Genomic DNA, 23,805 nt, shown 5'->3' on the forward strand with positions numbered 1-23,805 from the left:
TATACAAAGTAGGAGGCTCTCTATGCTACACTACTTCATTTCTCAGTTAGAAGTTTGAGAAAGAGAAAGAGGTTAAGAAAAACTAGGAATAACTACCAACTTCCATGGCTGTTGCAACTTATACCCAAGGGTGACAGGATTGTATAAGAAGCCTTAAATGTCATTAAAGATTACATATGGATAAAAAGGATGACCTAACATCATACCTTTGGTTACTGATGAAAATACATTCTGTTGGCTAGACTTTTTTCTGTAGAGAGTTGGAGGACAGGATGCTTGGTATGTCAATAGCGTCAGAAGACTGTTAGCCAAGGTATGGTCCAGGGCAGCTATGACTTTATGGTGTACTGCTGCTAAGAGATTCCAAGTACAACAATCCCTTTTTTGACCACTCTACACTATCTTGCTGAAATGAACAGCTAATCATGAAGAAGACATGGACAATGACATGCTGGAGGCCTTTGGGAAAAAAAAATATTGTTTCTTGGTTTTATCTGGAAAATTTGGATTATAATACTGACTTTGAAGATATTTTCATAGAATCATTAAGGTTGGAAAAGACTTCCAAGATCATCTAGTCCAGCCGTCCCCCTACCACTGATATTACCTACTAAACCATGTCCCTAAACGCCACGTCCAACCTTTTCTTAAACACCCCCAGGGATGGTGACTCCACCACCTCCCTGGGCAGCCTGTTCCAATGTCTAACCACTCTTCCTGAGAAGAAATTTCTCCTAATTTCCAACCTGAACCTCCCCTGGCACAACTTGAGTCCATTCCCTCTTGTCCTATCAGTAGTTATCTATGAGAAGAGACTGACTCCCACCTCAGCACAACTTCCTTTCAGGTAGCTGTAGAGAGCAATAAGGTCTCCCACGAGCCTCCTCTTCTCCAGAATGAACAACCCCAGTTCCCTCATCCACTCCTCATAAGGCCTATGTTCCAGACCCTTCATCAGCTTTGTATGCCTTCTCTGGACATGGAATGTTTTGTCCATGTCTTCATGTCTTGAAATTTGCTTTCACAAAAAGCAGTAAGAATTGATATTATTTAAGAAGGCCTAGCAGTCAGCTCATGACTGCAGGGTGGACCTATATACTGCGTATTTGTGGAATATGTTTCTCTTAAAATGGCACCCTCTTTCGTAGAAGTAACTAATTGCTTTTGTCTCCCCAGCTCCCTCCAAAAACGACAACAACAACAACAAAACACCACCAACAACAACAAAACTCAAAATAACCCTTCTGAATGAATCAGTCCAGTGAAACTCTTTTATTTTTCAGATGACAGAACCCCAAAATATGGTTAACTATTTCTGTTCTGGGATACATTTGGACTGAACAATTATTTTTATTTTGACTATATTAAAGCACTAAATATGCTCTTCTACATACTATAGAAAACAAAAATATTTGTGATTAATAAATGAGAAAATTAAATAAAATCATTCCTTTTGACATGTTCCTTAAAACATTTCATTCAAGCTAACATAAGATATGTCTATTTTGATGAAAATGAACTTTTCAATATGGAACTGCTTTTTAAAAAAAAAAAAGGCATTAAAGCATTTCCAATGATCTGTGAATGAGAGTGAAATACTTTTTGGCATTAAAGCATCTGGTAAAACAGGAGGTGAAGAATTCATTTTAATTTTTAAACCAGTTAATTTCATTGTGAAATTGTGTCAGACCAGATGATAGGAAAGAGACTTTACGAAATGTAAAATATGAAATATTTTAATTTTATTGAAGATAAAAATGCTTGGGTTTCATTTTTGAACAGAAAGTCTCCGGTATTCCAAAATGCTTAATCTGATCAGTTATTCTGACTACATTAATGATAATATGGTCTTTTTTATAATCACAGGATAGCTATTATAATTTAACTATTCTAGAAGAGAAGAACTCATAATATGGTGGATAAACATTCTTAGCCTTGGCTATAGTTAGGATCTTGCTAAGCTATCCTAAAGTAAACGTTGCAGGTACCATGTTTCCTGTTATGCTTTTACGGCAGGGTAATGATCCTCTGTTATCACACCTCTATGCAGACAAACGTGCAAATACCGTTCTAAGTGAAGAAAAAAGGACTTTGAAAGTTGCACAGGGCATCAGGTATAAAAGTCCATGGGACTTGATGAGATGCATCTGCAGGTCCTGAGGGAACAGATAGATGAAGTTGCTAAGTGACTTTCCATCATATTTGAGAAGTCATGGCAGTCTGGTGAAGTTCCCACTAACTGGAATAGGGGAAACATAACCCCTATTTTTAAAAAGGGAAAAAAGAAAGACCTGGGGAACTACTGGTCAGTTGGTTTCTATGCTGAGACTATATTAAGGCACATGGAAAATAAGGAAGTGATTGATGACAGCCAACAAGGCTTCACGAAGGGCAGATCATGACTGACAAATCTGATGAACTTCTACAAAGGGCTTACAGCACTGATGGATAGGAAAGAGAAACTGACATCTCTACTTGGACTTTTGGAAAGCATTTGACGCTGTCCCCCATGACATCTTGTATCTAAATTGGAGAGACATGGATTTGATGGGTGGACCACTTGGTGTGTGAGGAATTGGCTGGATAGTCACACTCAAAGTGTTGTGGTCAACAGCTCAGTGTACAAGTGGAGATCAGTAATAAGTGGTGTTCCTCAAGAGGCAGTATTGGAAACAGCACTGTTTAACATCTTTGTCGTTGACATGAACAGTGGGATCGAGTGCACCCTTAGCAAGTTTGCCAATGACACCAAGTTGTGTGGCGCAGTTGACACACTGGAGGGAAGGAATGCCATCCAGAGGGACCTTGACTGTCTTGAGAGGTGGCCCTGTGCAAACCTTGTGAAGTTCAACACGGCCAAGTGCAAGGCCTTGTACCTGGGTCGGGGCAATGCCAAGCGTAAATACATGATGGGTGGAGAACAGATTGAGATTAGCCCTGAGGAGAAGGACCTGGAGCTGTTGGTTGATGAAAAGCTCAACATGAGCTGGCAATGTGCACTGGCAGCCCAGAAAGCCAACCATATCCTGGGACGCATCAAAAGAGGTGTGGCCAGGAGGTTGAGGGAGGTGATTTCCCCCTCTTCTCTGCTCTCGTAAGACACCATCTGAAGGGCTGCATTCAGCTCTGGGGCCTCCAGTATAAGAAGGACATGGACCTCTTACAATGAGTTCAGAGGAGGGCCACGAAGATGACAAAAAGGGATGGAGAACCTCTCTATGAAGACAGGCTGAGGAGTTGGAATTGTTCAGCCTGGAGAAGAGGAGGCTCTGGGGAGACCTTACAGCAGCCTTCCACTACCTAAAGGAGGGCTTCCAAGAAAGCTGGAAAGGGACTCTTTGTCAGGGAGTGTAGTGATAGGACAAGGAGGAATGTCTTTAATGTAAAAAAGGGTAGATTTAGGTTAGACTTTAGGAAGAAGTTCTTTACTCAGAGGGTGGTGAGGCACTGGAACAGGTTGCCCAGAGAAGCTGTGGATGCCCCATCCCTGGAGGTGTTCAAGGCCAGGTTGGATGGGGCTTTGGGCAACCTGGTCTAGTGGGAGGTGTTCCTGCTCATGGCAAGGTAGTTGGAATTAGATGGTCTTTCAGGTTCCTTCCAATCTATGATCAGCAGTGGGCTGTGTTCAGCTATCTTTCATGATTGTCCAGGAGCAGAAACTGATGCAAAATTCATTAGTAGTATGTAGATAAGAACTGATTGCAATATCTAGTGTAGTTGCTTAATGCCAGCAATGATGTCCCGGTTGTTCAAAAAGGTACAAAGAATATCCATTCTTCAAAACCTGATTACACAAGTAATGAAATGAGTCATAGTATCTCATAAAATATTTAAGTGAGATTGTATAAAAGATCAAAAGCCATAAAAGCCTCTAAAATGACTCAGAACAAAAGAGAGAAATTGCTGGTGTCTTGCACTAACAAGAAATTCTCTGGGAGAAAATTGCAGCTCATAACAGGAAGTGGACTACATCTGTGCTAAAGAGGACTGCACCACAAAATATACTCTAAATCTCCCGACCTGGGAAATTTCTGTCTACACTCTAGGTGTACTATTGGTGTAACTCTGAGTATGTAAAGAAGTTGTGTTGATCATGTTTTGCAAATATTCAGAGCATCTCATTTCAGTGGATGAAGTAATTCACAGGTGTTTTACTATGCTAAAATGTGGATGTGTTTTAAAGCATCATGTTAAAAATTTGGTACATGGTTGGTATTTTTAATATTTTTCACGTTTGTCTTTTTGTTCTAAATGCAAATACATGGAGACAGGAAGCCTGGTCTGCGACAGTTCATGGCTCTTTTACAATTTCATGTCTCTACATGTTCATGCTGTAACTGAGGACTTACACTTCTCGTTTGTGTGGTGCCTCCCAACTCTCCCAATCTAAATGACACGGGCATAGGTATGAAGCAGGTGCCCAGTTCTGCTTTCATGTCAGCTACTGTATCTCCCCCATTCACCTCAGGATGAGGATGCAGATTAAATCATTTTATGGTGGTAGTCCTCTAGTACCTGTCTCCTTGGAGGGAACTCCAAGTGCCCAGACGGTCAGGGAAGCCTTCCTGCAACTGAGTGGAAAGCATCATGGAATGGTTCAACTTTGTCTGCAGCAGGAATTGCCCCAAGAAATCTTAGTAATAGATGCAGGTGAAATCTGGAGTAAAAAAAAACTATGGATTGAAAATTGTAAATACCTGAGTGAACACAACAAGCTGACCTATCTTATTAATTAGGTTTTAGATTCTAAATGCATGGTTTATTATTTACATCAACCAAGAGAGGAGATATATAAAAGTGGACCTTCAGAATCACGCTGTTTCCAACAAAATCTTGCATAACTAATCATAGTATCTATCTGTAAAATATATGGATTGACATACAAAACTACATCCACCTGATGTTATGTGGGATTCTCAATTTAACTTAAGTGTTGGTAAAGCTTTAAATAGATTTATTATTATTATTATTATTATTATTATTTAATACAGGCTAGATCTAGGCAGAACAATACAGAATAAAGGAAATAATATTGAGCTTTTCTGTTGAGAAGACAGGTTTAGTGAAGAAGTATTTTGACAGTGTTTCAGCTAGGTCTGCCAAAACATGAGGGACTATGTTGGCTGAAAAGCATCTCTGGTAGGCTGAGAACTTTTAAGAAAACTATGAAAACTTCATTCTACCTTTAAATCCAACTCTCAATCTGCAGTGCTCAGTCCCTCAATCTTTGTTGTTGTTGTTTGTTTGTGTGTTTGTTTTTTAAATAAAACAAATATTGATTATATGAGACAGCAAAAGTCCATGTTGCCTATAAAAACATGACCTTTTAAAACCAACTTCAACAGGTAATCCAAATGTAGTGTTTCATAGGTTTCAAACAGCCAGTTTATAAGCATTTGCATATAATTACACATTTGCAAGAAATTCAATGACCCATTTTTTCTTTTGTTAGTTTATCTTATTCCATGGAAAATATTACAAGAATCCATTAGAATGAGCCATTCTAATTTTAATTAAACCATGCATGTGTGAGTGCCTTCCAGGAAGTGTACTAATTTAACTGGAAATTTTCTGGATATACTGCCCTCTTCTGGTGCCAGTCATCTCACAATATAGACACAGATGATGTGGACAGCTACATTTTAGCCCATTTGCTCGAGGCTCCTTGTATAGTCCATGGTACTTCCAGGACATGATTCTTTTTGTAATAAAGCCATCTCAAACTACTCAGGTAAATTGCTTCCTTGAAATGCCTATTGAATATAAAAGGATCCCAGGATAAGTAGGATCTAGTCATCTGTAGGCTTCTATTATGGACACCTCTACCTCATCAGATGAATCAAAATTTAGTATCATTTAGAGTGGACTTTGTTTTCCCTGATATAAATTATATCCCGTTCAAAGATGACTGCATAGAACAGTCAGAAAAATCTTGCTTTACATTGTCTTTCTGTATTTTTCATACGACGTATATCTAACTACCAGACACATACAGTCTGTTGCAGTGAAGTTCAGCCTTTATAGAGGATAGGATTGACTAAAGTTAGCAGAGAGATGCCACAGTCTCCTAGCAGCCAGGTACTTCAGCAGAATTCATACTATGGTTCATTTTACATAACTACTATATGATATTTAGTCATGGTGCACTGAGCAAGGGCACAAATTTGCAAATTTGTTTCAAAGAAATTAATTTTGGAAACATTTCTGCCATTCAGAATGTTAATAGGGCTGAGAGCTGTATTGTACCTTGCAGGTCTCCTAGCAGGAATCTCAGCCTATAACAAGTGTTACCTACTTCTTACCACCCATTTTTAACTTCACAAACCAGGACTACAGTCCTAAGTATCCCCTATCCTTTCAGCGTCTTCCATGCCCATTCCCATGTCTTCACCTTTTCCCACATGCTCTGGTTCTGAAGCCCCATTCTTCCTGCTTCCCAGACTTGCCAACTCCTGAACCCTCAGTTTCCTGGAGGTGTTTGGCATACTCAGTGCTTGTGTCCACATTAACCAGTCCAGCAGTGCTTGTTAACAGCAGATCTGCAGAGTGAAATAATCAGTGCAGAGAACCCAATATCCGCATTATACACATGTAACTCCTGTATTGTACTCCTTCTATTTGAGGCACGAAGACTGAATATTCATTAGTGGCTGAAACTCATTATTAAGTGCACACATACAGTTCCCCATCTGGGTTATTTCCTCTGAGAGGATGAAACTTTACATGCTCCAGCATCAGTCAGCAATGTCAACTAAATCTTAATAAATGGAGAGGATTGGAAGACTGCTTGAAAATGTTCTCATGACCTGAACTAAAGCATCAATGGGAAGACCTACAGCAAGCACAGGGCTTCCATTTTGCAAAGGCACAGGTATCCCTGAATTAGCATCTGCATTTGAACTACTCATTTCCATAATAGTGTTATCAAAACCAGGCTCCTTCTGAGTGATGAGGTTAAAAATGCAGATACAGTTAATGAGCAAGCTACACTCAAACCGCTCGTAAGGTACAATGGTGTGACTAGCCCTCAAGAGTGGAGATTAAGTTAGTGCGTGAGTGTATATTAGGTATATTGAACACAGAAAAAATGATGAAGGGTAGGCTTAGTAAAAGAGATGCATTTGAGCCAGGTTGAGGGAGGAGTACTAATGCTAAAAAGTGTTATACTGCTAATCCTTTTAACTTCCTCTCTGGGCTTTGTTGCAAGACCCCTGTTGGGGCCTGATTATTCAGGCTTCGCTCCCTCTTCCCAGGCATCCCTTTTGAGCAGAGCTGCCTCTTTCTGTAACTTACGGGGAGCAGAACCGCAGAAGGAAGCTAGTGTTTCATCAAGGTGGTAGGCATCTTTTTATTGTTAAAATGTTGAAATGTTAGAATTCAACCAAAGGTAGGGAATATTTGTTGATTGAACATATGAATGTGTTCAGGAGGCTATATTGCTCAACACTATGGGAGTATTGTATCTGTGTTGTATTATTTCTTATCTCTGCAAACAGTGGAAGAATCTCTTCTATAGAAAAGCTCAGGAGTACATAAAGGCACCCTTGTTTCTTGGAGTTAGTGAAGCTCTGAAATGCATGAACTTTACCCCTTGCCTCTACAAAAGGTCTGCCAATTCTGTGAATTTTAAATCCATGGGAAATTTTTGTTGCCCATAGCTGTTGAGTTTCAATGGCCAAAACATTTTCTCAAGTTATGCTTGAATGATACATTCTTTTAAGCCTCCAAATGACACTTATGCTTTTCCTGCATTCATGAAAATGAGAAAAAAATGAACAAGTGTTCTCTGTTCAGACAACCATCATATATATTCTGGTTTGTTTGTCTGTTTGAATGTAGTGATTTAATGTCAATAATACAATATATATATATATATATGTTTAACAGTTTGCTTTTTTAAAATCTGGAAATAAAAAGACTGATGTTATGATCCATGAAGGAACAGCACATAGAAATGAAATGGGCTGTCTGTGGTTAAGCCACAAGAAAACTGAAAATGTTTTCTGTGTAATGAGCCATGCATGGTAAAGACTGCATGGAATAGCTGACAGCAAAGAGCTACCTAGAGTGATATAGTCATCTTATGTTCCATTAAGGTCTTGTTATTTTAGTATTTAAACAAAATTATACTTCAGGAAAATATGAAGCCTGTTGTGTAATGCTGGTAAGGAAGAAAATCAAACTTCAAAGTGTTGAGCTATCATTTAGAAGAATTATATCCATAAAATTCTGACTTTTTAGCTGGGTACTTGAATAGTTTGGAGATGAAAGCAGGGAAACTGATTCAGGAAGGAAATTGTTGTATGCTGAGCATTGCATATGTCAAGGCACACTGGGGACAGGTGCAAAGAGCTCTTTTCTGGCTATGTGACCCAACTTCATTTTTGCTTATGTAAGATAGCGGACAGAGAGAACATCCTGTATTTTCAAGATCCACCGGTAATATATTAAATAGATCTGAGGTTTGGTTTGTTTGTTTGTTTGTTTGTTTTTAAGAGTATCGAGCATTCTCTGAAAAATTAGACACAAAATGGATGTATAAGAAATTCATATTCCTGTATGTCCTTTTGAAAACCTAAGACATTATAAGCCCTCATATCATTATGAAAGGGAAAAAATGAAATTTGCCTTCAGTTTTCCCTTCTGTATCAATCAATATCATAACTGAATTAATTCCAAGACCTGTTCAGGCTACTGCATCAGAAGACCAAAGATCCCAATTTATTTGGTAAGATAGGTCTCTGAATCCAGATTTTCTTCAATAAAGAAGACAGTGACTTGTGTCAGACAATTTATCCACCACTTCCCCATTGGGAGTCCAGCCTTACTGCCAAGATCAGCTGTCACACAAGATCCTAACTTTAAATACACCTGGAAATACCCACCACCATTGGTCCTGTGTCCAGTTTTCAGTCTGTAGTGGTGTGCCCAGACTCATTGATACAGAACTACTTCCAGAGATGGCTGGTGAAAACACAGTGTTGTTAAACACCAAATTAACAAAATATGCAGGGGTTCTCCTCTTTGCCTCCTTCAAGGTTTCTTTTCCTGCTGCATCAAACTCTTTCTCTCACCAAGGAAACAACAGCTGAGACAACATTATGGTCATTGGCGGTGCAGATGCCCCAATAAGCCCTATCTTTATCTCACAGAGAAATTTAGCTTTCAAATTGCTAAAGGTGCAGCTGTGATAACTCCCACCCTCAGTGAGGCCAATGCTCACTCATGATGTTGGGTGACTTTTGCAGGCTTGGCTTTCACACAGAAAGAGTTGAGCTCTTGTGGCAGTGTAGAAATCTGAATGTCTCAAAGACCAGGAGGCACTTCAAAAAATATCTCAATATATTTTATGTCAAAGGTAACAAAATACTAACTTTTAAGTCATTCTTCTAAGTCCTGTTTCTGACTTGTGTACATGTAAGAGTGGTAAGAGTGAGCTTTCTGGGTGTTTATGGTATTGTTACAGATGTGATGGGAAGAGGTGCATATTTACTTGAACTATTCTCTCTGGCAGCACTCTGTCAACCAATTCACAAACAAGTTCTCCTGGAAAAGTCAGTCTGTTACAGATGCCATGTACCATCACACAATTCTTTCTGCTCCCCAAGCACTTAAGAAAGGCAGATTGACAGTTAAAGGGAGGCTCAGTAATATTGACCAGAAAAAAAAAAAAAAAAGAAAAAAAAAAGAAAACAAAACAAAAGGAAGAAAATAAAAAAAAAACTGCCTGCATTTAAACTGTATCTTTTAGTATAAAAATAAACTATATCATTTTTAATATGTCCCTTTATAATATGGAGAAATGTCTGTTTCTGAAATGCATAGGTTGAAAGCAAGACTGTGGCTCTTTGGTCCTGATTCTTTCAGGCATGTAGTAATAGAATAGACATGTATATGTGAGACTGCTTTAAAAGATTGATTTAAAAAAAAGAAAAAAAAAAAGTTTAGTCCTGAGAACAAGTACTACTCAATGACTAGAGGTCTTTTCCAAATAAGCAATCCATCGCCAAAACTCTGAACTGGTGTACTTCATCTGGTACTATAGGGCGATATTTATCTTCAGACTACACAGAACAAATCTTCTTTTTAAGCCCTTGTGGCCCTTTGAGTACAGGTCTGACTCAAAGTAAAGAAAGATATTTATCAAAGAATCTCAAGTGGATGCTGGGGTATTATGCTTTGAATGCTTTATATACTCCTGTCTCTCCTATATATTATTTTGAGCTCTGTCTTGCTTTGTATCTGAAATATGATGTTGGGATAGCCATGTTCCCGATGCAACATGAAGGTATGTGGAACACGTTTTTCATTCATCTGTTTTGGGGGAGGGATGTTACACAAATCCTGCTGATAAATTACCAGTACTCACAGACTGAGTGGCTCAGATGTCTTATGTCTAATATTCTCTTCTCAGAACATTAGCAGTTGAATTCCACTGACATACATATGAACAGTTCTTTTCATATTGTCAGATACTTTTCCCTGTTACTCGGGTATAAAAACTGAATAATGTGATTTACTTTGTTGTAGTATAGAAGTGAAATTTGTGCTTGGTATTATCATCAGTCACCAGAATTTGCAATTTTTCACAATATAGTTGAGTAATTTCAAGGATCTCTCATGCTGTGTTTTTGTTGTTGTTTGGTGTTTTGTTTTGTTGTTGCTTTTTTTCTTGTATGCACACATTATATCAATGTTTTCCTAAAAATAAAAGATGTAATATATAAAGACAGTCTGACAGTAACTTGTAGTCGTTAACATAGTTTATAATTATAAACCATCTTGACCACATCTTGACTATGTACAAAAAGTCCAGCCCACCTTTCACCTAAAGACAAGTATAAAGCTTTGTTTGACCTGATAATAAAACTATCAGGAAGACAGGAATCGTGTCATACAGAATCATGTTTTAGTACTTTGGTTTCCAGGCAATGATAATTCTTGTAACTTCATAATCCTGAACACAAATATAATGTAAAGCTATAGATCTTAGTAATATATGTTTTCCATTTGAGCAGAAGCACTTCAGCATTTCAAAATAACTTACAATAAATGTTAAGTGGAGCAGAGTTTCTCTGCTATGTTAAGGTCACTCTATGCTGTCTCTGCACATATGATAGAATCCTGGTATAAATACACAGGAAAACGAAGTATTAAATTTCTTTTCTTCCTAAGAGTTCAAAATGTTTTGCTCCTATGGGAGTTAATGTAAGTGATGCTGGATGTTTAGTCTACAGTCTTTCATTCACCTTTGAAAAGCTTAGGTTGTAATCTGATTTAGGTGACAATCAAAAGACCTCAGCGGTCTCAGTTTAGTTTCTTGTTTATGAAACCACCATCTCACACTTAACACAGTGCTGAGCATGACAAGAACAGACCCATTTTAAGGGGCACTGGCAGTACTGTAGCAAAAGAGGCATGGAGAATAAAGTTGGCTCTAAAAATAATAATAATAATACCCGGTGTATTGCTTTCTTTAAAACAGCACAAACATTTGCTGAAATTTTACAAGGTCAGATCCTTCCCACTGGAATGCCTTTATTCTCATAGCTGATAGACTATTCTGCATTACAAATAGCAAAATTTTTGGTACTGCTAGAAAACAAATCCTCAGTAGGAGGAACAGCATTAAGGTATAAGTGATTTTCACTGGTTAACTAAAGGTATCAGCATAGCAGAATCTGGCCAAATGGTCAGATGGCCATAAAGATACTATGTTATGTTCAGAAGATGCTGACTCTGATCAACATCTTCAATCATCTGTTTACTTCTGACCCATCCTAAAGTTGTAACAGGAATGGTGCACTATAAATTTACTCTGTAAATTAATTGATTGAAATTAGTTTATATTGGAATAAATTAAAATATGACCTTAAGTCAAAAAGGCAAGAAAAAATAAATTCTTTATAAAATGGTTATTTCTAGTCCTGCATTATTAAATTCAGAAAAGAAAATTCTACTGTGTTTTTTGAAAAGCACTGTGGAAGTTAATTCAATTTCTGTAACCAAGTTTAGATGAAAAGCTGTGTAGTACAGTACAACCATCAGTAAAGTTTTTTTTAAGATACAGATTAGAGAGCAAAAGAAAGAGGTTTAGAGGTTAGCAGTTCAGAGGGCTGGCTAATGTGTATTAAAGCTACTTCTTGAATGGACCATGGCTTAATCCTTTTGCTGCCAGTCAAGACAGTGATTAAAAATCATCCATCCAAGGAACTGCTACTGGATGTCGATGGGCCAGGTTGTGGGGATGGTGTTAAGTGGGTGGAGAAAAGGAGGGTTTCAGTACATATGGCTGATGTTTGAGTAGTTGCACTTCGAAAAGAGGGAGGAGAAGAGAAGGAAAAACTTGGCTGGCCCAAAAATAAGAGAAAAGAGAGAGGAACAGCTCCCTTCGCTAATTCCAGCCTGTCATGTAATCATAATTTCTGAGTTCCTCAGGAGAGAGCTACTCCACTATCACTACCCTAAAGAGAAGGCAAGACTGTAAAAACAAAACAAAATTCAGCACTGATATATATATATATATATATATCTTTTAAATGAAGGAGGGTTTATACTGAAATAATTACCTTAACAGTGATAGCAAGGCTCTTAGTGAACCTTTTGGAGGACTTTTCAATCTCTTTCCAGATGCAGGGTGTCTGCATATTTTTAAGTAGCTTTTTTTTCTGTCAAAGGAGCTTAGCACTGGTGACAGAATAAAGTACTCTTTAATGTGGATATAGAAGGAAAAAATACCTTCTCCTTTGACCCTGATGGTAATTCTGTTATGTAGATAATATCTCTGTGTTGCTTGCATATTTATATGGTTCCTTTTTTTTTTTTAGCGAGTTATTAATCAACGACATAAAAATAGTTGTGGATAAAGCATATTTGTTTTCCGGTTAAGTAAAATAAATGAAGATTTACAGAGGACGTCACTAAAACTTCTTTCAGCATTAAACATTTAAATAAGTGATGGCTGTGCTGCTGCCTTTTGAATTCACGTACTCCTGTTAAAATATTTCATCTCTCAGGCTTTCCTGCACATCTTATCCATGCTAATGGGAGGAAAATATGTTGGTTTCTGATCTTTTCCAGAAAATATCTCGTTGAGTGGCTGGCACTCTCAGGTCCTTGAACAGAGAGGGTAACATTGCTGATAGATTTAGTCCAATAGATTTACTTCAGATTAGCTGAAACACATGGAGTCCTCAAGGAGCATACATTTTTAATAAAACAAAGCAACATGCTGTAAATTACTTTCCTCTGTCCCTTAGATGTATTTCCTTTGAAAGAAGGGGAAAGAATTAATATATTGTCAAATATAAGGCCCAAGTTGGCCAAAAAGAAGATAATTCAGAATATGGTATACTGTTAAATTTAGGTATACAGATGAGAAAAATGAGTGCTATGAGATCTATTTCCCACAGCTCTCCTCCCCTCCCCTCCCCTCCTTCTTTCTTTGGTTTTACTGCCTGAGAAATGGGCTGCACAATGTTCCAACGTATTTTGCAAAACTTCGTGTTTTACACAGGATCTTCCTTAGAGTAACACTTTAGAACCTAGCCTTCCCTCTGCTTTGAACAGATCATAGCATGGATTTATATTCCTGATGTGACTCTACGGGCTGATGTTTATGGCACTATTGTGAGTGTTCTTATTTATGCTGATGAGGAACTTGGAAGAAATAGAAAACGCTGCAAACAGAGTGCAGGAGGAAAGCACTTAACACATCAGTCTCGGAGGATATAACGATTTTATTTATTCTAACTTCCAGTAGCAGCAATTTTTTTTTTTATTTTGTTTTCTGGCATACTGTAGCTACTTATTTTCTCCAGCACTTCAGGTAATGCAACACCTGGTCATCATTTCTTGTGGCTGAAATAGAGAGGATGAATATTCATGTTCTGCTAGGTGATTTTCTCAGCTAGGACAAATGCAAATGGAAGACAATATTAGGTTGATCCAGCAGCAAACAAAGGTGGTGAGAGAATGTGAAGTTTACATCCACCTGCAAGAGATTGTGGTTTCAATATGGTTAGAGCATGGTCATCTGGGGGTGGAGCATTAGCCATCCAGATTGGTTTCCTAGAGAAGACATTTCTGTTGGCTAGCTGCTGTTTAATAAGTGTGCTCTGTCTGTCGTTCAAGATCCTGAACAAATTATTTTTATCTGTTGTGGAAAAAATTCCTCTCTTCTTGTAACAAAAAAGTCATTATGACCGTGAATTTAATACAGGTTCATTAAAGTTAGTGCAAAATAATATAAGGGTGCATTATCAACCTGTCTTGTCTTCCCTGCCTCCTTTCTCTCTCTTTCTCTCTTTCTCTCTCTCTTTCTCTCTCTCTCTCTCTCTCTCTTTCTTTCTCTCTTTTCTCTCTTTCAAGTCACGCCATGATGTTGGATGTTGCTGAACCTGTTTGGTTGCTTTGTGAAATATGGATGGACACATACTACCACCTGGAGCAGCTACTTGGCTCGGCCACTGCTATGTCTGACTGGTTCACAAAGACATATTTATTCTGGTTGGCATTAATTAGATGGAGACGGCGGGAAAGAACAAAAGAAGAAAAGAGAAGTTATTGCATTCCTGAGCTGATAATACATACAAGACTGGCAAGTGGAGAGGAACCTTGCAGAGCATAGGGCCTCTCTCTACTGGCAACTGAAAAATAAGCTACATCAACAAATGTTACTACGAAATAACCCAATCTAGTGCACTCTTTGCAGCCCATTAACTTTATTTTTCAAGGGACTTCTGCTCTGTCTATTTGACCTAAAGAAAGCTAGGTATGTTACCTTAATGATAGGTATGGCAAATAAAAGCCTGGAGTGGAAAATTGACTTTGCAGTTAATATTAAAGTGCTGTGCATCTTCACTGTGCTAGGCACTGTTATATATCACATCTACTTATTTGTGAACTTCTTGCTCAGCAGATCTGTGGATCTCATTGTCATGGAATGTTATGAAGGCCCAAAGTATAAAAATGCACTCAAATGAAAAAAATGAGGGGAAATAGCTTGCTGATGGCTGTCCAGCTGCCTGTTACCAGCAACAGAGGGTATTCCAGGGAGAGGTTCAGTCAGTAACTGTTTTGTTCCTCAGTTTTTGTTTAACTTAAACATCTTCTATGGGCCATAGCTTGTCCATGGCAATGGTGAAGACTGCTCATTTTTCATAGGAAACATGAGATTTTCCTAAGAAAAATATGCCAGTATTAAAAATCCCTGGTTCAAATAGATTAAAACTAATAGCTGCAATATGTGTTATTCTCAGTTGGCCAACGTGTGTTCTCTGTGGCATGTTAATATCATTCTAGTATGATCTTGAGCTTTTTAAACATAACTGACTGTGTGATGGCTTCTTCATCCACAAAAACCTTAACACTCATATCAGTTAGAGGATTTTTGTAATTTCAAGCTCCAGATCTGAAAGTTTCATAACAATTAATCCCCAAGGATATTGATATTGCTTAAATAACCACATGATTTTTTTTTCTTGAGTCACTATTGGAGTCTTTGTTCATAGCTTTTACCTGCTAGATTGCATTGTTATTTAAAAGTGTTTTCCTTCTTTCTTGCTTGAGAATAAATGCACCGTTCCCCATGGTTTTGAGCTGGGAGGTATACTTTTGTGTTTTAATTTATGCTGTAATTTATGATAGGTCACAGTAGCAGGAGATTCTTTTGATGAAAAGCAGAAAGTAAACTGTATCATATTTCTTTCCTTGTCTCTTGGTTATCCTTGATTTTTAAGGGAAAATTCTTTTACATATACTACCATGACAGGGCTACTGAGACCTGCAGGGGCTCTAGGTAGCCTAAACATAGTGACAGGCTCTTACTTCAGGTTGACAGAAACCAATACTTACATGATTCTAAAATCTATAATTTGGTAATGAGCTTTGTTTTTTATTTTCTAGATGTGGGTGCACTACCCTGACAAAGATGATAACAGGAGGATAGAGAGTAAAGAGTAGGATACAAGAGGAAAACTGACAGATAATTAGAAATGTAATAATAAATACGGGGAAAAAAAAAGTGGTTGCTCTGTTACCCAAGATTGGTGCTCACTTAATTTCTTGCAAATCACTAGTAGTTAAAGAGGGAATGTGATTGATGGGATTAATTAGAGCTATATGTTTAACAAGTGCTCCTAGCTATAATGAACTCATTAATTAAAACTTGAACATTCTAAGAAGTCTCTTCACAATGCATACTGGCTTATGAATTTTCTCTTTTTAGTTTGTGAATGGAGAAAAAGTCAGATGAACAGGTCAGTAGTGCATACAAAAAATAATATGTAATGCATTCCAGTGATTTATGTTTCTTTGGAGAATCAGAAAAGCACAAATCAACACATAAATCATGCGTAATCAGCAAGGCCAGCCTTTGTGGAGATATTTTCTTTAGCAGTCTCTGGAGGTCTGATTTTAAATTCGTCTTATGTGAGGTTATGAGGACCGGTCTCTGAACTAACTGTAGACTAAGTATATCATTTTTACAGTGTTTGAAGCAATTTGCTTTCCATTGAGAACACTGAATATCCATAATCATCCTCTTTATGGACTTGCATTTGTAAATAGTTATATCTCTTCACTTATGAGAATAACATAAGGGTGTATATGTATTCATACATGTCGAGGGTCTTGATCCTGCAGTCTTTTGCTAGCATAAAATTCACTTAAGCCACTCAACAGGCACTATGCTGTTAAGTAAGGATTTGTGTTCCCTGATGCTTTGCTTTGTTTTGCATGAGCTAATGTTCTGTATTAAAAGACAGTTTTCTTTTACTAATACATTTCAAGGCTATTCAGTTCAAATTGCTGATGGTCCTCATTCATTTTAAAATACACTGGTGCAGTGAATACAGGAATATCCCTGGAAGACAATAGATATACCCTTGAGACTAAAGATCATTTCATCAGCATACATTTGCTTTGTCTCTAATTCTCTAAGTATTTATCTATGTACTTTATTTAGCATTCCCAGGAAATTATTGTATCTGTTGCTGTCTCTTAGTCCCTGCAACATGATTGCCACTACTATTTGCAGTGAAATACATCCCCTTCAAAGAAAGCTGTAGAACAATGGCCTCAGTTGAAAACAGAAATGAAGTTTCAGCAGCAATTCACATGTGTCCATGTGAATGAGAAAGTCAGAAATTTATCACAATTGTGCTAATCACTTGAAAGAACATTTTATTAATATGCAAATAATAAATTCTAATATGCAGTGCTGTTTGTAATTAAAGTAATAGTTTGATAACCACACAAAGTTTAGATAGTTATATGCTTTTGAAATAGTTTGTAGTTGCTCAAGAATACATTAATTTCTGTAAGACAAAGCATAGAACATTAGAAATATGTATGGCAATAAGAAACATAGTTGGACTTGCCTGTGAACGTACAGTGTCTGAGTCAGTAAAGTTAGCATATTGTGGCTTATATCAAGTTTAATGAAGATGTTTTGTACCTATCAATCTTGATCACTTTTCCGAAAATTTTCAGGAATTTTGAGTCAAATGGAATTAAAAGGGAACTTTGACCTAACTGTTATGTGATTCAAAACTTGCAGTTTTCAACAGCAAGGATGTTGGCTTGACAGCAAATAGTAGAGACAACATATTAGCCTTGTTCTCATCTGTATGAATCTAATCCTTTTTAAACCTGTTCTGATACCATAGTGAGATGATGAAGGACTGTCAGAAAGTGCTTTTGTTAGGTCTTAGCATTGCAAGATAAAGACAGTTCCTCTAGAGGTTGATAAAAGAAAATGCTTAGTACTGCAGCATAGTTAGCTGAGCAGAATAAGAGGTTTTCTTTCCTCTAAGAGGGTTATGGAGAAAACATGTTGAATAGCATGTTACATAAGAGCAACAGGTATTAACTGCAAAACCTAACGTAACCATTAACTAAATAGCTGTTTACTTGGATTGCTTTTATCACAGAAAAATAAGTTTTCTTTCAGAGAATGATAAAGAATAGTATCCAAATATTAGGTATATAATATATTGTTTGAAAAACAAGACCAAAACAACCTTAACCCACCTATTTTGTTCAGGTGTTGAATGAAGAAGCTGAGTATATATCAGTTGAAAGAAAATTCTTAATGAGAAGTGAAATGAGATTTAAGATTCTGATGGCATGATCTTCAGATTTTTTCTGTCTTTTAAAGAAATGTAGCAATTTCGGTATGGAAATACTAACTCTTCCTTGATGAACATTGAGCCTGTACTTCTGGAGCTCTTCGTGAAATCTATCTTTCAGTTTTAACACTGAAGCATCCCTGTTGCCTTCAGCAAAATGGAGAGCTGGGTATAAGGCTAAAATATATTTTTAATTACTGTAAGTGTAGATATGTACTACTACTTATGAATACCATACAATCATCCTGTGAGACTAAGGATTTTGTTTCAGTGTTTAAGAATATAAATTCAAATTTCTAATACAGTTCCTTGTGACCAATACATAAAAACATGAACAGACTCAAGCAGTGTTTCTTGAGTTTTTAGACGTGATATTCACATTCCTGTTTTCTGAATGAGAAGAACATGTAGAGGTAAAGTGTAATCAGACATCCTCTTTGTAAAGCACCTCTACCAACGAGAATAATCTGCCTTTTATGTCGAGAAAAAACAATATTTTGGAAAACAGTGAGTGATTTAGATATAGCCAGCAGCCCCAAAGTCAAACCTCTCTAAACCTCCCAAACTTCTGAGGATACCTGCATTGGAGATCTCATTGTCTTCTGTGCCCTTTAGGATTAATTCCTTTCTTAAATACTGTAGCAGAGGCTTTGGCTTCAGATGAGTATTTTAGAAACTTCAGGCTTCATGTTTTGTAAGTTCCAGATCAAGTTTGATTTGACATCATACTACTAAAAGGTAGCTTATAACGAAGCAAAAAAATAATAATTTTCTTATGTTTTCAGTACAAAATATTTCTGTATGATGAGTTTGGAAAGGTAAACAATTCTGTGGTCTATGCTGCAGTAAAAGACAGTAGACATAAAAAAAAGAACCAATTCATGTGGATTTGGTTGGGGTAGTTCATGCCTTTCCCTTTCCCTTTCCCTTTCCCTTTCCCTTTCCCTTTCCCTTTCCCTTTCCCTTTCCCTTTCCCTTTCCCTTTCCCTTTCCCTTTCCCTTTCCCTTTCCCTTTCCCTTTCCCTTTCCCTTTTTCTTGTTTTATAAGCATACACTTGCACACTGATGGTCTTTAAATCTTACTTTAACAATTTGATCCTCTTGGACCAAATGGTCCTCCAACTGATCCTCCAATTTGTTATGTCTCCGTGTGCCTGCCCTGATTGCTCCCTCAGGGTCCTTCAAGGGAGAAGATTAGATTTCAGTGCTGTATCATTAATCTAACAATTTGGAATAGAGTAATTAATCTTTTCTTTCTCTATCCAAAACCCAACAAGCAGCACTGAGCAAATGGTTTCAGTGATCACAAGGGAATGTTAAAAGCAAGTTCTGTGTAGCAGTGAAATGGGATGGGAGTAGCTTTTCGTTTTACATCTCCCTGTCTCACCTACCCCTAAGATTACAGGCAGATTCTGTGTATTGGAAGCAAGAAGTTTAGAAAGATACTATTTTGTCTCAATAAGGGAAATTTGATATTTGATGGTGCCATTCTTAATCTATTCATCTAATATGAATCAAGTACTACATGTTTCTCCTCCAGTGAGGCACAAATTGTTCCAGGATCACATGCTGCTACTGAAATTAGGGTTTGATTTTCTCCAGAGGGCGTTAACGATGGATGGATCATTTATAGCATGGTTTATTGGTCCAGATTCAGAGAATATTTAAATACCATTGTAAAATGCAGATGAAACATTAGGGGGCAAATGGCATACCTGCATAGACTCACTCATCATTGTCTCAACTTTTCTATCCGTGAGACAGCAGACGGGTTTTATAGCTCAAAGAGCAATTAATATTAAAACAACCATTTGAAGAAGAATTAGTACATTGGTATCATATGAAATAGTTTCATATTAAGAAGCTGTTCAAATTGTATCACATGAGTTGCTCTTGCTGACATGGCATTTCTTAATTTTTCCAAAAAGCTGGGCTGCCTTTTTCTTCCTTCTGTGCTCTTCATATGCAAAGAGAATCACAAGGTCCAAATACTAAATAAATGGTGGAAGCATCCATACTTTCTCCATTTGTTATATTTGTGGTGGGCAGTGGAAGGGATTAAGCAATAATGTACTGAAGGTACTTGCCCAGAGCAGGAGAGCCCTACACCTCTGATGTGTTGTTCAGAACAGCAATGAGGCTGCTCTAACTTTGGCACTGCTCAGCAAAAGAGAGAGATGCACATGTCTTGCAGATCAGCCCCTCTGTGCTAGCTGAGATTATAACAAGACAAGAAAGAATGGAGATGCATTATTATCATGCAATCCATTGTTATTATTTTTCTTCATCAGAAAATCCTATGATTAGCTGTATAGCATAAGTAATTCATGAGTCTGCTCTCTTGCTTGTCTTTGATAAAGTGATGAACTGCAAACATATTAGCATATTTAATTGTTAATATTAGAACAGATCTCTACTTTGATCTCATTATACTATGCTATGGTATTTGCATAGCACGTACAGGGGACTGATTGGAGTATCGACTGCTTGGTGCCTTGCAAGCAGCACCTGTCAATATAAAAATATATATCCCTTGTCCATGAAAATAATATTAAATACAATTCCACAAGTACTTGAGCTTTTAAAGAATCTTGTATTTCTGTTCTGCATTTAAAATGTGTGGCATAGAGAATTCTTTCATGTGGCATAGATGGCAAAGTGGCAAAAACAAGGTTTCTGAGATTGCGTATTAGGATTGCCAAACAAACAAACAAAAATCTCACTTTCTGGCTTTCTTAAAAAACATCTGGACCAATTTTCAAATCCAGCTATTTTTATGAAGTTATTTTTGTCTGAGTTATCAACAGGACAACTGGACCCCACAAACAGCAGTACTGGATGTTTGTGTTTCAGTGAATTTCAGTAATGAAGCTGGAGTAGAGTTTTGTGCCCCATCTAAGTTGCTTGATAGTTGTCCTGATCAGTTGATCAGTTGTTCTGATACCACATTTTTTCTAGGATTTTGAATGCTCAGTTAGCCTAGTTGGGCACCTGCTTGTTTCTGTCCTATCATTGATGTACTCCAACTCCCACAGCTCTGTTTCTTGGTTGCAATGAGCATTGTAACCAGAAGATATAGTAAATGGGTTACTATACTGCACAGCAATGAGGTGTTAAAGAGCTAACCCTGAATTCTGCTGAAACAGAAGCCTGCAGAGAAATAATTTAAATTGTAGAGATACTGTCATGAGAAAGACATTATTTAGAAATCACACATGATGAAACATAATCATTTTACAGTGGTTCAATAAATCAATATTTATTTATGAATCTGAGTCTTAAGATCTGTTAAATTTAGATACATTAACTTAGATACATTAGCTCAGAGTGTTAGACTAAATTTCTTCATAACCTGGTTGAGCTAGGGACATTGTCAGCTGAAATCTAGTGAATATTTTGGCCATAGTTTAAGAAATTACCATCACCAGCTATCTGCTTCTTTCCCCTGCTGTAACTTACTACAGCCATATTGCATTTTGAACAATCATTTCTGAGTTCATACCTTGCAAAGAAATTTATGAGCTGGGACTCAGCATATACTCTGCTGATTCTGTGGTGAAGGTGGAAACTTTCAGCAGAAAGGGGGCATTGGCAGCTGATACATCTTAATGCTTTTTTAGTAAGATTCATGAGAGCTCCTAGTCAGTACCATAAGCATGCACAGGCACAGCTGTCCCTGAAGGTGGTATCTCGTTAAATTGTGATTATTTGATCACATTCAGTTCTATGTCTCTGTCTTTCTTCTGTATGAGAATTGAACTCCATGTCCAAAGACTTGCCTGGTGGGGCTTTTGTGGATCTCATTATATGCGTGCAAAGAGGAAGGCTAAAAGTCATCTATATTATACTTGACATGAATTAAGAAAGTGGAAGAAGGGAGATTAGTATGGTAGAGGATGTGGATTTTTCTCAGCTGCATATTTTATCCTAAATTAAGTCTCCCAAACGTTAACTAGCACAAGCTAGCATAGGCAGTGGCACAAGCAGATGTATTTCAAGCTATGGGTGTTTACCAATAATGGTTTTCTTGCACATGTGCATGTGCATACTTATGTACGTGATATGAAAAGTGCACTGAACCCTTCATAGACACACCATCATATAGAGACACTCAGATACATTTTGGAAGCTCTTCCAGGGTTATCTGTTAAAACATATGCGATGGTACCCTCAAACTGAAGAAGCGGGCATGCAGAAATCAAGGTAGAAGTATCAGTAGAATTAAGATTATTGGAACTGTTTGGCATCAGTTTTGTGATTGATTAGAAGATTTGACTACAAAAAAAAGCTATTTATTTATTGAAACTGTTTCAGACTGTGGCTGGTTGTCTGCAGGCAAAAGGCATGAAAAGCTCAGGCTTACTATAATGTGGAAAGCAGCAGGGCAGCACCTGCCAATAAAGTTGGTCTTCACACTGATTTATCTCAAATGTGCCTGGATGAGTGAGCCAGCAGGGCTGGAGGGACAGTCCAAAGAAACTGCATGATGCCATTTAATGAAAGCTCAAGGATAGGATATGAGCTGAGGAATCTAAAATCCTTCTGTCTCGGACTTACGCTATGGCCCCTGCTGGGACTTGCCTATAGATTACCCACGGACATTTAATATAATGAAAAAGAGTTGCAATAATGGCAACCCCTCTGCACATCTGTCTTGCTTTCTGCATGCTCATTTGTTCAGTTACAAGCTGTCATTCCACATGCATGCTAACTGATGCTGCCAGAAGAAACCTTTAAAAAACCTTATGAAGGGTGTGCACATGTGAGGACTCCAGTCTATTGTTTCAAGGAAATGAAATGGGTAGGAAATTAAATAATCACAACAGTTGTTTATTGTTTCAATGAGAACAAAGTGCTGGCTCAACCACGGAAGAAAGACCAAAGATGGTGTGGGTTTGCATCCTTATGCTCAGACATCTGAGGTATGTTTTGTTTCACTTTGCCGTGTTACCATTGTATTAAAGAAGGCATTGCAACATGAAAAGCAGAGAACACAAGGAAGCAATTCTTTCCTGCTGTTTCCACTTTGCATGAATTTTTAACACCTTTGTTGGAGACCAAATGTCTGGTGTGACTTCAGTCAGGATTCTTCCTGGGCACTTTGCTGAAGCATTTGTAGTTTTCTGATGCATTTTGCTGCTCGCATGCAAGTTTAGCTAAAAAAAAAATAAAAATAATTAAAAAAAAATTGAGCAACATCTATTATCTTGCATTTCACCTGCTAAATTTCAGAAAATGGGGACTCCATGGAGTCTTGGGCACTGTGCTGTTTCAGACCATCCCTATTTTGGCAGACTCCTGTTGGACTTGAGCTGTCATCAAGTTTTTAAAAAGTATTTGGAGAAAGCAATAAATACCCCTTCCTGAAACCCTCATTCTGCATGTGGCAGGTTTGGGCAGCCCAGTTGGGTCTCCTGTCATGGCCTGGGTGCTGCCACTCCCTCATCACTCTCTCCTGGGTTAATTGCTCCCGGGGCTGAGCTTGCCCTGGACCAGGCTGTCTGGCAGTGCCATCCCACAGCCACCAGGCAGGGCGTTGGGGTGCCCCACAAGAGAACCCACTTCTCCCAACCTCCTGCCCCTCTGGGCAGGTCTGGGCTGGGTCTTGAGAGAGAAAGCAGGTATTTCGGTTCCGGCCCAGCAAGAAGGGCGGCTGGCTGGCTGGCGGAGGCAG

At 37.8% G+C, this 23,805-nt stretch overlaps 1 protein-coding gene and 1 long non-coding RNA gene across 10 annotated transcripts in view; one reads left to right on the forward strand and one right to left on the reverse strand.

The window, feature by feature from the left end:
* Positions 1-23,805, forward strand: part of MID1 (midline 1) — a 251,968-nt gene that overhangs the window by 110,623 nt on the left and 117,540 nt on the right. Inside the window, exon 1 of one of the 9 annotated variants that reach the window (XM_083821999.1) lies at positions 23,613-23,752. The exons of the other annotated variants lie outside the window; for them this stretch is intronic. The gene's annotated coding sequence lies outside the window, so the exon portion shown is untranslated. Of the gene's footprint in view, positions 1-23,612; positions 23,753-23,805 lie in introns of those variants that run through there. 9 annotated transcript variants of the gene reach the window in all.
* Positions 1,548-23,622, reverse strand: LOC310893321. The gene is made up of 2 exons (XR_014578901.1): positions 23,489-23,622; positions 1,548-23,287 (listed from the first exon to the last, which is right to left on the reverse strand). It is a non-coding gene; the product is annotated as an uncharacterized lncRNA (long non-coding RNA).

This window comes from Anser anser (assembly GCF_964211835.1).
Source record: "Anser anser genome assembly, chromosome: 1".
Lineage (NCBI taxonomy): Eukaryota > Metazoa > Chordata > Aves > Anseriformes > Anatidae > Anser > Anser anser.